At 39.8% G+C, this 14,122-nt stretch overlaps 1 long non-coding RNA gene across 1 annotated transcript in view; it reads left to right on the top strand.

Moving 5' to 3' along the window:
• The window catches only part of LOC123380728, a 28,120-nt gene that overhangs the window by 12,597 nt on the left and 1,401 nt on the right, over positions 1 to 14,122 (top strand). The gene's annotated exons all lie outside the window — the stretch shown is intronic.

Here is a 14,122-nt window from a genome sequence, read left to right as displayed (position 1 = left end):
GCTTTAATCCTTTTCTCCCCCATACATTGTTTGCTGGGATCCTTATTTTCACAGCTTTGACAGTTGTATGTCTGCTTCCTTTCAAAACTACCACAGATGTAGGGAGAGGGAGAAAGGAATAGTCTAGTTGAAATGCCATCATATTAACTGTTTTTCATGGAATTATTGTTTTTCTTGAACAAATGCCTCTTTCATTGTTGTAAGCCTTTGGTTTAAGAGTTATGAAAAAGTTGTTTTGGACACTTTTTTTTTTTATCTTGACGTCTCATCCCTTTAATAGAGGAAGAAGAGATTTTTAAAAATACTCACCGTTCGGGAGGCGCTTCTTCCCTCACATACATTCTAATATTTGGGTCATCTAGGTTTGAAGAAGTTTTCTGCTGAGACACTGGTTAATAGATGGCTTGAAAGGAATTTCACTTAGTTACAGTGAGGTACCAACTGATGTCTTGAAATTTCGTGAATGGGCTGCCTTGGACAAGCTTCTGGTTAGTTTTCAGATCTACAGCACTTGAATTGACAAATGTTCAGTTGTACTAGAAGGTGAGAATGTGATTTTATTTATTTATAAGATGTAAGGAAACTGCTAATTTATTTAGTTCCAAAGTCCTTGATCTCTGGCTCCTAATATGAATAATGAATGAATAAATGCATTTAAAATAAGCAAGTGCATAGTACTCTTTTCATTTTTATTGCACTGACTTATGAATCATTAAATTAAAATGATGGATTTTTAAAAGTATACTGACTTTAGTAATTAGGTTTTACTTCTTGTATTTATTTCATTATTATATTTTCACTTGACAAATGGTAAAAATTCAAATCACTGTGTGAAGTAACCATATTAGAATTACAGCACTTTTGAGTTATTAAAGCTATAAAGCCCTTGGGGACATATGGTAAGATAGGGTAGTCATTACTGTGTGAACCATTTCTTTACGAAATTCCTCAGTGTATGTTTAAAATGTAAGACCTCATCAGTTCAAAGAGAGTCTTATTTTAAATAATGACTTAGGATGTACTTGTTTTTCGCTTTCCGTTAGAACATTTGTTTATTTGTTATGCAAGTCAAGAAAATGTTTATCTCTGGGGAATGGTAGAACTACTCGAGCCTATATTTTATTCATAACCATGTCAGAACAGTAATCTCCAGGGTATTTGGAAAATTCCATATGATACCAGTAATAACCCATAGCATTTCACCAAATGAACAGATTCTTTCTGCATGCTGATTGAGAAGTGAGCTGTGATCAAACTTTTTCAACATCTGAGCTTCCCAGGAACGGTACCTGAACACTAGATCGTTAAATCACACTGCGGTCTTTTCCTCTTCCTATAAATGAGGCCCCTTCTTCAGAAGCGACATTTTGCCTCTAACAGCCTCTACCGAGCTGTGTGACCTTGGGCAACTTGCAGAATCGTAGACCGTCAGGGTGAAAAGGAATCTTAAAGGTTATGTTGCCCAGTTACTCACAGAATTTATAGATCTCTCTCTTCGGCACTCCCGCAGAGTAGTCGTTCATTCTTCGTCTGTTTAAATATTTTTCAGTCCCAGGGCCCTCACTGTGGCTCACTGAGCTCGAGCTAGTTTCAGATAACTCTGAGCCGGAGGAATTTTGTCTTTGCTCCCCTTGTTCTTTTCAGTCGTCTTCCTTATGTTGGAAGCAGGGTAACAACAGCCGTCTGTTGCACAGAGTTATTGTAAGGATAACATGCACGTAGAAGGTAGACTACACAGAGTGAAGCTGAGATAGGCCTGCAAAATACTTTTATTGCATTCAGTATAGCAAATTGTATTACTGTTCAAAATACTTGCCTTTATTCTCCAGGGAACAATTCTGCTTTATCTCTGTTAATATTAATCTTGGCCAGGTGACTTACTTTGCCCACTGGGATAAGAATTTGGGCAACATGCCTCACTTTTGGGGAGAAACTTTGAGAGTCCGCACATGCTCTCCTCCCTCTTCTGTCCTGGTCACCAGAAATACTTCAGATGGAGTCTGTTTTGACTGACTGGACCCAAGAATGAAGACAGTAGGGAGCAGAGCTCCAGCCGACCCAAAATGCACCTGGTCTCTAATTCACTGAGAATTTTTTTGGTTGGTACCAAACGTAACCTTACCTGGCTTCGCTGACACCAACCTTTATCTTTCTTTCCACGAAGTCTCGCTTTTCAGATTATATTCATACAGACTTCTTAACGCTCTGGGGACAGGCTTCTTCCCTGCTGATCCCATGTGAACTTAAATATGAAGCAGGCGGGAAAGTACACTTTCCCAAGCTGTACACATAAGATTTCAAGGGCATTCCTGATTCAAGTAGGTATTTATTGCGTAAATTGAGAAGCATTTCTCCAAATAATGATCGTCAGTGACATCATTTCATGAAAATTCATTTGGACTTGTAGTCCTTTCACTCTAAGTGAAAGGAACAAATAAAGCAAACCTTCAGGTTTGTGTACGAAGCGGCATAATGTGGGGTCCCAGGCAGAACTTAGTGGGCAGAAGTCAGCACAGTGAAGTTCAATATTTCCTTATAGTCAGTTACAGACAGTTTGAAGTGGACATTCTCCTTAAATGAAAAGAAGGTCATTACAGTTCTCTAAATTCATATGTAAGGGGGTTGAACACAGCATGTCCTTTGGGGAAAAAATGAGGAACGATGCCATCATACCATCGTATGGTGCTTGTTAAACATGTGCCGTGTGACTGACCTTTACATGCTTTGGTTCTTTCCATTTCAAAAGAAACCCTGAAGTCTATAATATTATTAACTTTATAAATTTCCTGGAATTTTTAAAAAAATATTTTTTATGTTTACTTGTTTTTGAGAGCGAGAGAGAGCATGAGTAGGTCAGGGGCAGAGAGAAGGGGAGACACAGAATCTGAAGTAGGCTCCAGGCTCTGAGCTGTCAGCACAGAGCCCGATGTGGGACTCGAACTCACAAACCACGAGATCATGACCTGAGCTGAAGTCGGACGATTAACAGACTGAGCCATCCAGGTGTCCCATTAACTGTATACATTTGAAATTTTAGCTTGGGAAGGCTATGAAATTTGCCCAATGTGACACAGCAGGAGAGTGGTGGACCTATCTGCCCATGGCTGTCTCAGTTCAGACCACAGAACTCAGCACTGAAACGTTCTATGGTTTTCTTTCTAAAATACAAAATTATGTTAGTACAGTGAGTGGCACCCTGTGCTCAGGGGGCCTCGGTTACCTTCCCAGAGCTCCTCTTCGAGAGTGAAGGGTCAGTCTGATTCTCCTAAGATTTGCGTGTGTGTATTTGTATATAAACAACCCTAGAATTTTTCTTTCCTCCTACAGGCTTCATTAGGAAGAAGCTATCTTCCGTCAAGTCCTCTGTCTCTCTGTCTTCCCCACAAGCTGTGCTTACATGATCCCCGCCCCCCCATATCAGGATGGCCTTCATAGATATGTTAATTTAGTTTTATTGAATAAAAGTATCAGGGCATACCAAAATTTTTGTTTCTTTTGTCATTGGTCTCTTGCTAACATTATAAACAAGATCTGTTATATAATAGGTGGTCACAATCTGTATTGAATAAATGTAGGAATTAATAACCTCTGAGGAACAATTCCATTTCTGGAGCTAATTCTATGTGGGACCTCTTGCCTATTCACATGTTCCAATAACAGTGTTAACAAAATGTTAGTTGGGCCATTTTGGCTTGTGCAGTTGAATGGTCCCACTGTAACACATAAATATTGGCTATTCACTCAGATGTTATTTGTCTTTTTAAAATAAATGTTTATTTTTGAGAGAGAGAGAGAAAGAGAGAGAGCACAAAAAGAGAAAGAGAGAGGGAGACACAGAATCCAAAGCAGGCTTCAGGCTCTGAGGTGTCAGTACACAGCCCGACATGGGCCTTGAACCCACAAACTCATGAGATCATGACCTGAGCCGAAGTTGGATGTTCAACCGACTGAGCCACCCAGGTACCCCAGTTTGTTTTCTAAAGGGAGTATGGAGTTCATGCATTGAACATAAAATTCTGATAAAGAGAAAAGGAGTTCAGTGCTGGAGAATGATGTCAATAAAATTTTTGAAATCAGAAATCACATGGTGACGTTTATAGACCGAATCATGGAAAGTATGTGTGAACACGCTGCATGGGAACCCATCTTCTCATACATCCCAGAAAGATCTAGGCTTGTGGAAATTGATTCAAAGAGCAAAAATGAGAAGTGGGATTCCAAACGGTGAGAGTAAGTGGAACTCTGTGCGGAATGGCTGTGCATTCAACCACCTTCTCTCTTTTCTCTTGCTTTCCTTTGTCATGCAGCCTGATCTGTGTGTTACTTCAAAACAACATAACGAGGACAAACAGAGACAAACTCAAAGTAACCAGGGTGTTTTTCGCTAAATAAATTTCAATAATTTATGGATGAGCTAGGGATGTTAGGGGGGATGTTGGTACCCCAGAATCAAGAGCTTCTCCTGTGATGCCTGAGGTTGTAGGGGCAGACTTGTCAGCTGGATTTCCGATCCTGACGCAGGCCTCCAGGTGGGCAAAGGCCTCCCATTGTACTTGGAAATTCCCTTTGGTGTTTGCAGTCAGGGAAGGGGTGCCACGCAGGGCGCCTCCTGCCCAGCACAGTAAGTGCAAGCCAGATACCTGTATCATCTCTTCTGTTTGTGTCGGTTTTCAGCATGAAAACAATTTAAGGTCTTCAGGCAGATGAAAACGGCAGAAGTTAAACAAAATAACTTACGTATAATGTAAGATAGAGAAGAGAAAAAAATATTTCCTACCTTCAGAATTATTCAAGAAGATACTGTATTCCTAAAAAAGCATAATATGCTAAGAAAAAGGAGTAATCAAATAACACATAATGTCTGTTGACTGTTAAAAATACAGTTGCTAATGTATTGTGTTAAAAAGAAAACCACAGGTCCAAAGTGACATCGCTGAGTCCGAGTCCCCAAACTGGGGCGCAGCACCTGATCTAACTGCACTTTCCGCCTTTAGAAATGGAGTTTTACTGGCTCAGCCAGGATGGTTCTCATCAGCAGCAACTCAGTAATCCACCCCACGGGACCCACTCCATCCCCCAAGAGGGGTGAGGTCATCTACAGGAAAGGCCTTGCTCTGCCCCCTAGGGGAAGTGACCTTGCCTGCAACAACCTTTTTTTTTTTCTTTTTTTGCTGAGAACTTTCACCCATTCCCCTTCCTATAAAGACCTCCTGTTCCCTACAGCTCCTGGCAGCTCACCTCCACTTGCTACATGGATGTGGCCTGATTTGTGCATGAACTCCTTGATAAAACCAATCACGTCCCCCAAATTCACTTGGTTGAATTTGGTTTTTTAACAGTTATGTATGTTGAAATGTAAAGTTCAGGAAACTTGGCCAAATATCAATGTAAAACACAAAGAGTTGAAGGTCATGAGGAGAAGAGACAAACTCGAGAGGTCTATCCTGGAAGTCTGACTCTACCAGTAGGAGATCCTGAAAGAAAGAACAAAGAAAATGAAAGGGAAGACGCCTTCAAATAAAAAAACAGGGCATTTCTTAGACGTCAGGAAGGGCATGAAATTGTATATCTAAAAGGGATTTTTTTTAACCCAGTTCTAGACTCAGTATGATAAACTTTTCAAACTCGAAGGAGCAAGAAAATAATTCTGAAAAACTTTGAAAAAAAATCACCCAGGAAGAAAAGATAGCCCCCAGCATAGGATACCAGAATTTAGTGTTGAAAAGTTCTTCAGAGTTCTATCGGAAAATAATTTTAAGCCTAAAATTTTATACTTATAAAAATCTCAATCAAATGTGAAGATATAAGTAAGGATTCAGCATGTGTAGCTCACACACATACTCTCTGAGGAAGTATCTGACGGTGAATTCCAGAAATGCACGGTAGAAAGCAGTGAAGGGACGGACTGGATTTAGGAGATAGTGGCCCTGACTCAGCTTTGGAGTAAATGGTAATTATCAGCTTCTAAAGGTTTAGAGTGCATTGCTGGTTAAGAGAGCAGAGCGTTTCATAGTTGATCAAAAGATTGGGAAAAAAAGAGATTTAAGGCAACAGGTACACTGAAAGTTGTTATAATGTCGAGATTTGATAACAACATATTTTGGTTTTGTCAGCAAGTAAAAAAAAAAATGAAAGGTCATTTGAGACACGGGAGGAGGGAATATGTACAGTCAAGTCATGATCCACGTGAAAAGTGAAATAAAACATGATACAATCAGCTGATGTTGTAGAAAATAAGATGCACTTGACTTTTTACCTTGGAACAGTTCCCTTCAAACAGCACAGCTGTCCTGAACATAGACCCTGAGAAAAAATCATGCAATGCTAGCAGACATTTTGACCAATATCTGCATAGATACGTTAATGTAACTTGTTTATTGGTTTTAAAGTTTCAAGTCAATATTGATTCAAAATGTGCAACATATATTTTTCTTTACAAAGAAATATGTATGTTGTCACCCTTAACACAAATAAAGGTAAAATTGATAGAAACTGGGGATCATATAGTAGCTTTTGAAGAGAGGAATAAAAATATGATCTTATATAATGAACAAGCCTAAGCTAGATAGCCAAAGAACATTTTAAGCATATTCTTTTAATTTTCCTAGGTTGGCCTATAAAGGAATTAACACTAATTTAAAATCTAGAGGAGATTCGAGGTTGTGTAGTAGGTAGAACTGTATACAAGTATTCATCTTTGAGGGGTTCCTCTGGTGCTTCTCATTCTAAAAACTTGACCTCTTTACTGTTTGATTGTTTGAATTGCCAGTTGAATATATAACTCAGTTTCAAAGTTAGCATTTGTGTTAAGAAGGCATCTTTATGGCATGGACAACCTGGAACGTATGTATACTTTGGATTTCCCGGTTGACCATGAACAGTGGGCTTAATGTTAATATTATTATTTTTACTATAAACAGATTCACAGAAATTACCTATCCTTCAAAGGAGAAATTTGGCCTATTCATAAAGTCTTTTCTTTTTTTAATTTTTTTTTTCAACGTTTTATTTTATTTTTGGGACAGAGAGAGACAGAGCATGAACGGGGGAGGTGCAGAGAGAGAGGGAGACACAGAATCAGAAACAGGCTCCAGACTCTGAGCCATCAGCCCAGAGCCCGACGCGGGGCTCGAACTCACGGACCGCGAGATCGTGACCTGGCTGAAGACGGATGCTTAACCGACTGTGCCACCCAGGCGCCCCCATAAAGTCTTTTCTAAAGAAATTATTTGAGGACAGCTAATGGCTGGCTTAACTATTTCATTTTTCATTTGTGTAGCTCTTTGGGTGTCTTTGGACACAGCCCTTAGTGACATGAATAAAAGAAAAGTTCTATCACGGTTTCCATGTCAGTGGCCTACATACAGACTTACAACAAAACTTCAAATGGTCACGATTCTCAGGTCAGCATTGTGGAATGTTTAAAACAGAAGCCTGTTCATTTCCAGCTTTAGAGCTGGCCAGTAATCCACTGGCCCAAAAGCTACCTCCTGATTGGAAAGAAAGCAGCTTTTTTAGTAGGACGATTATTCACCTGTAAGTAGGAGATTTTATTTCATGTATTTGAAAGGCTGCCAAGATTTGACATTTTATATTTGTCTAGCAATTGAGAAGATACTGTTTTTTGTTAGAACTTGTAGGATGAAAAAAAGCTATAAAAATTCAATCTCACATGAAATGGTTTGAGATTGCTTTCAGTTGGCTGAATAAATAGATTATTGATTTCACCCTTTTATAAAATGAAAGGTTAATGAGCAAAATCACAGAGTGTTTATTTCTAGAAGAAGAAATATATATATTTAGTTTGAGGTATGTATCATATATATAAATAGTTTGATACCCTTCCCTTACAAGAAAAATTAATATTTATAAACCAGAATTTTCAGCTGTTACGATGTTATGATGGGGATCGATTTTGCACTGTCTTTAGCTTCACAGTCCTGCCAATTGCTGGTTTGTGTTTTGGGTGAGAACATTTAACACGAAGGACCAATGAAGTATAAGCTAATGAAGAAAAAAATTTTATATCACTTGTTGTGGCCTGGATGAGAAAGTGATGAAGCGGGTTTTTTTTTTCCTTTCTTATTGAAGATAGAGACCCAAATTGGCAGATTGAAGTCTGTTACTGTCACAGCTCTTGCGACAGTATGAATAATTTTCCAGGAATCTACCCGTTTATGGCAGAGAGTTCCACAAATATACAATTCTGCCATTCCCATTAAATGGGAACAAACATTTGGCTGAGAGATTCTGAATGGAATTTGTTGAAATTACTTTGTGGATTTTTTATGCTAAGTATGGTTTATGCTAAGTAAAGCATACCATTATTAAAACAGCCTTTAAGAATATCAGTAGTTATTGTTTATAGATAGCCTCTATCAACAGGTTGTGCGTGCTCTACGTGTGAGGTGGGATGTCAAGTCAAAAATTAAAATGAAGAACTTTGGTAAATAAAAACAATTTTATTTCTAAATGTCCAGAAAATTAAGTAAGTGGTGTTTTTTAAATTTCCCTCATTGTAGGTAATTACATCATTTCCTGACTCTAGTTCCAGAAAAGAGAAAAGCTTTTGGTCTGATCTTTTGGTCTGATTTTAGTCACCATTAGATATTTATACGTGAATGTGAAAATCATTTATTCTATTGCTTTGTCTTTATAGAACTAAGGGTTTCTTTTTGAGGAAACTAAACTATATATATATATATATATAAAATTATATTTATTATATTATTATATTTATTATTAATGTAATAAATTAATAATATATTTTATTATATAATATAATAAATATATAATACAAATATATAATATAAATATAATATACAAATATATAATATAAATGTTTATATAAATATATATCTTACTTCCCCCCCCAAGGTTAAGATTTCCAAAACAAGGATAGAAAGTAAAGGGACAGAAGAGTAATGCTAGAGAGTAGGGGACTAGTCTACACATAAAAGTAGCATTAATTTTTCATTAATGCTACTTTTCATTAATTTATTCATTTAAGAACTGAGTGTCGCATGCCATCTTTCTTCCCTTTGACTTTTCTTCCAAAAATAAATGTAATAAACCAAAGCAACCTGTTCAGATTCACCATGACTTGGATTTGAATAACGTGCAGAAATAGAATTTAATACACAATGTCCTCTCAACTCAGAAAACCTCCCCGTGAAGGTAGAAAAGAAAGAAAACGGTTTCATTATTGAATAAGCCCTAAGCCTGAATGTGGGGTACATCACAGACTACCTGCTTAAAAATTGCAAAGCCCGAAGATGTCTCAGCCTTTTATAAACCAAGCAGATACAACCTGTTACACACATGTTCTCAAGATAAACAAGTAGCAGCCAGTAAGGGGCTTTCCAGTACCATCTGTCACACAAGGCTCATCCTAAATTCACCAGGTGATTGAGGTGGCCATCTGTGTTTGCTACCCGGCTTTATCCAAAGGAGAAACGAACGTGTATCTTCATGACAGGAGGTGGTTTTGAGCAAGGCACTGAAGGAGGGAAGACGGGCTCCCATCCCCCTCCCCCAGAAACTGTGAAGTACCATGGGACGCCTGCATTTCAAGGAGATGGTGGGTGGGTCCTTGATAAAGTCGTGTCTGGGGTCATAAAGCTGACAAGAGCCATATTAACTGTAAAAGAGATTTACCTACGTTTCAAAGAGACGAAGAAATTACAATTAAAACAACAATTAAAACAAAATGCTCTAAGAAAAGGGGCCGTGGGAATGTCTTCCCTATTTTCGACAGGGGATATTAAACCTCTTATTTGCCCTTACAGCTGAAGGGAGGGGTTAAAAACGATTTTATGAGCCAGAATCCCCTTGTGAATCACTACTGTGTGTTTTCACAAAAGGAAGTTGCTGCTACTGATAAGTGAGATTTGTAGCTTAAGGATGCACTTACTGCCTGAAGTCTAAGTTTTGGTGTATCTAAACTTAAATAACGAGATGTTGAGTAAATATACCTGTGACACTATGGTAAAATTTTACCCAAATAGGTCTTTAATTGGTACTTGACTGAGGTTGTTTGTGCTTATATAGCAATGGCAGAACTTTGGAAGATGTACCTTAACTGTTTTAGGCTTTTTGGTAGAGTTTCCAGATTTGGCAAATCAGAATTCAAGATGCCCACTTAAATTGGGATTTCCAATCAACTGAGATTTAGAGCTTTTTTTTTTTTTTATTTTAGCATTTGTTTTTTTTTTTGTGAGAGAGAGAGAACGAGAATGAGCGGGGGAGGGGCAGAGAGAGCCTGAATTGGAAGCCTGACGTGGGGCTCGAACCCACAGACCTGTGAGATCATGACCTGAGCCGAAGTCAGACGCTTAACTGACTGGGCACCCCCTCCCCCACCCCAGCAAACTGAGATTTAGCGACCTGCTGTGGGTTTTGTTTGGCAAGTGCACTGTGGGTGCAGTGGTTGAAGCCATAGGCATTCAGCCTACAAAATTGGCTAAAAATTTAAGGACTGCTAGCGAGATGCACCGATTCCTTTCATTTTTCAGCTAGAAAATGGCCTGTGGACCATGTAAGCTTATCGGGAGACTTTGTGCCTCCTGGGAGGATTACCCCGCAAGTCAGGAAGGTGGCGTTAGGAGCTGGTGGCTGGCAATCAGTATGTTAATGTTAGCGTTAGCAATGTGCCAGTCTTTGCTAAGAACGCTGCAAGTGTCCCCTCAATTAAGTCACACATTTCTAGACACGCAGAGTGACCTCAGCCTGTCTCCAGGTGACAGAAATGATTTAGAGGGTTCAGTACCGTGGAGAAGCAGAGCTGAGATTCAAATCCCGGCTTGTCCACGCTGAGGTTTGCTCACCCAGCTTGCCAGATGTCACGGCCCCTCGGATCTGCTTCCTTTCCATCCAGACTTGTGGCCTGCATGCATGTGCCACCTAACCTCTCTGGCTCTCCAGCTTTGCGTGTACAAAGTTAGAACGCAAAGTCAGGTGATTTCTAAATGTATTTCGTCTCCTAGATGTACGGTTCTGTCCAGAAATCGGAGAGGTAGGCCAGGGAAGTGCAGGCAACAGAAACACGCTTCATGTAGCCTCTACTAGACTCTTCAGGTCAGACAGGACGCACAGTTCCTTTCCCCTCCCTGTGTGTTTTCGAGGTGTTCGCTAACGCATTCTGGGCACATCCTCAGTGGATGCTGGGTAGAGGCGGGGACCAGCGAGTCATTCAGACGGCCAGTAGAAAAGGCGGATTCCCATGTTCCCTCTGTATTTCTAACGACGTAAGAATGGATGTAAGTCGTGGGGGAATGTGGAACATGCCGGAATGGTAGAGCTGAGCCCCACAGACTGTAAGCCATGCGGGTCAGTAGTGGGAGGTGATGCTGCGGCCGCTGGGAATCAATACGCAGAGGAGGGTCCTGGGTGCCTGTCAAATCACCCCCTTCTTTCAAATTCTGGAACAGTCGTCGTCCTCCATTCCTTGACCTTTGTTCTTCATGCTCTGCCCCACTGGCTCCTATGACCCTTCAGAGCTGAGAAGATACACTCGTGAAAACAGGCATAGACACCCACTCCCTCTCCTTCCCACCTCTGTGTCTCCCTGCTTCTCTCTGTTTCTCTGTCTCTGTCTCTTTCAGCCTTCATTTCACATAAGAATGATGCGAAGATGAATGCAAACATCCCAGAGTGACTCACTTGAGTAAGAATGCCACATCCCAATGCACAGAAGCATAGTTTCTGAGTAGCTGCCCTTTAAGGAATGTGAGTCCAGAATCAACAAGGCAGGGGTTCCTGGGGGGGCTCAGTCAGCTAAGTGTCTGAGTCTTGGTTTCGGCTCAGGTCATGGTCTCGTGGTCCCTGGGTTCAAGCCCCACATCGGGCTCTGTGCTGACAGTGCAGAGCCTGCTTGGGATCCTGTCTTCTCTCTCTCCCTCCCTTTGTGGCCCTCCCTCACTCAGGCTCTTTCTCTGTCTCTCTCTCTCAAAATAAACAAAAATAAAAAAAATATATAAAAAAGGAGGAATTATCAGAACATGGGGTAGCAGTAGAAGTTATCAAAGTTGATCCTGCGGAGTTGATATCAAAACACTGGAAAAGTCCAAGTAGATTAAAATGACCTTTGGAGACTTCACGGTACACTGTTGCCTACTGTAACTTCTTGAATACTGTGTTTATAGAAAGCTCAGGAGATCCAAGAAAGGAATGTTCTTTCAGCAGACTCAGAAAATTCACATCACCTGCATTTGCTAAACATTGGCCAGCGGATCTTCAGGCTCAGAGTAACATGGAGCATTTTCTAAATAAATATAGATTTCAGGACTGTATTTGCAATCTCTTACTGGGTAATGAAATACTCCTAAGGTTAGTGGCTTAAAACAACATGCATACTGTATCTCACAGTATTTGTGGATCAAGAGTCTGGGTGACTCTGCCTTCTTCTCTGGCTGTGGATGTCTCACATGGTTCAATTATATGGTAAATATATTGACAAACTAAGCACAGCTCCGGGCAGTTTCACATTTAAGAAAAAAGGGCAAAACTCAGATTAATTTTTACCTTAGCTGTGTGATGAAAAGGATTAAGTAAACTAGAGCAGGCAGAATGAAATATAGAATGAATAAAGATTCTGGTTAAGTAAACCTGCCATATTACACATCCTGATGGGGGAATATAGTTTTTTAAATCCACATATAGATGCATATTTTGTGTATGTATTTTTATATATTTATGTGTATTTATCTTTGTCATCTATCTGTTGACTTTATATACATTAGGAATGTATGATTTAAAAGCTAAGCCATCTTTTTCTTTAAAAAGCAGGTTTTAAAGTATGCTAAACAAGGTAGTATATCATTCAGGTACATTTCCCTTTTGAATTTCCAGCTTTATATTCTTAGCCTCTACTATCTGTTTTTTAAGGACAGAGATTTGGTTTATTAACAAGAGTCACTGAAATCTAGGGACTGTTTGTTAAGGGCTTACACTCAGAGATAATTTTAGATTCAGGTACATATAATTAGTCAGCAGTTTCTGAGAGAGAGTTCTGCCCAGCTCATTCTTAGACAATGTGAACGCAGGGAGAACAATGTTGAATAAGGAATCATATTGTCTAAATAGGGAGAGAATTAAATGACTCTTCAATATACCCCCATGCTCTCTTGCCTCAAGTGTACCTTTCAAAACATACTGTAGCCTAAATTCCAGTATCTTCAAAGAGCAGAAACTTAGTTGGGACTGCTGTTACAGACTACACAGGCTGAGTCTCTTAAGCAACAGAAATGTAGTTCACACCATTCTAGAGGTTGAGATGTCTAAGATCGAGGTGCTGGTGGGTCGGGCATCAGGTAAAGGTCCACTTCCTGCCTGGCCGGTGGCCATCTTTTCCTGTCCTCACATGGCAGAGAGAGAGAGAGGGCCTATCTCTCTCCTGTCTCTTCTTATAGGGGCACTAATCTCATTCATGACAACTCCACCCTCATGACCTAATCCTGTCCCAATGGCCTCACCTCTGAACATTGTCACACTGGGGATTAAGATTTCAACATCTTGGAGAGGACCCAAACATTCAATCCATCACAGAAACCACTGCACACTGCCTATTTCTCTGCTAGAGATTTCCAGTTAATTAAGAGATCTTTCTCCTTTATTATCCATATCTACCTTTCTGAAATTTCCATGCATCAACTTTGTTTTGCTTTCGGAGATAGCATAGAGAGCCTGATCTCTTGGCAAATTGTGAGCTTCTTGATGACAAGGGTTATGTGTTTCTTGTAGATATCACATGTCTGGCAACTAGTACATATTCAACATGCATTTTTGAACGATGGCCTCTAATCTCTGAACCAAGTTATTGGAAAAGCTCTGAAATTAGTTTCCTTTAAATTTACCATAATTATAAAGGGAGGCAAATGATTTGTGTTCTAGGATCAGGCTCACTTCCTTGTTCCCACAAGTCTATAGCAGAATAGCTGAGCTATTTGTACTTTATGATATGGACCTTGTCTGCTCTGACCCATAAATCAAAATTCTTCTTTGTAACATGTTGTTCGTCCCACCCCCCAACATTCTCAACCTCCCCTTTTCCCTCATCTTCTGGCTTTCAGCCTCTTAACTTATGTTTGGCCTCTCTTTCCACTGATTCTGTGGTGCCAGCCCT

This window comes from Felis catus, chromosome D2, assembly GCF_018350175.1.
Source record: "Felis catus isolate Fca126 chromosome D2, F.catus_Fca126_mat1.0, whole genome shotgun sequence".
In the NCBI taxonomy this organism is placed as follows: Eukaryota; Metazoa; Chordata; class Mammalia; order Carnivora; family Felidae; genus Felis; species Felis catus.
The sequence above is the reverse complement of the archived record's forward strand: the minus strand, read 5'-3'. Positions and strand labels throughout refer to the sequence as shown.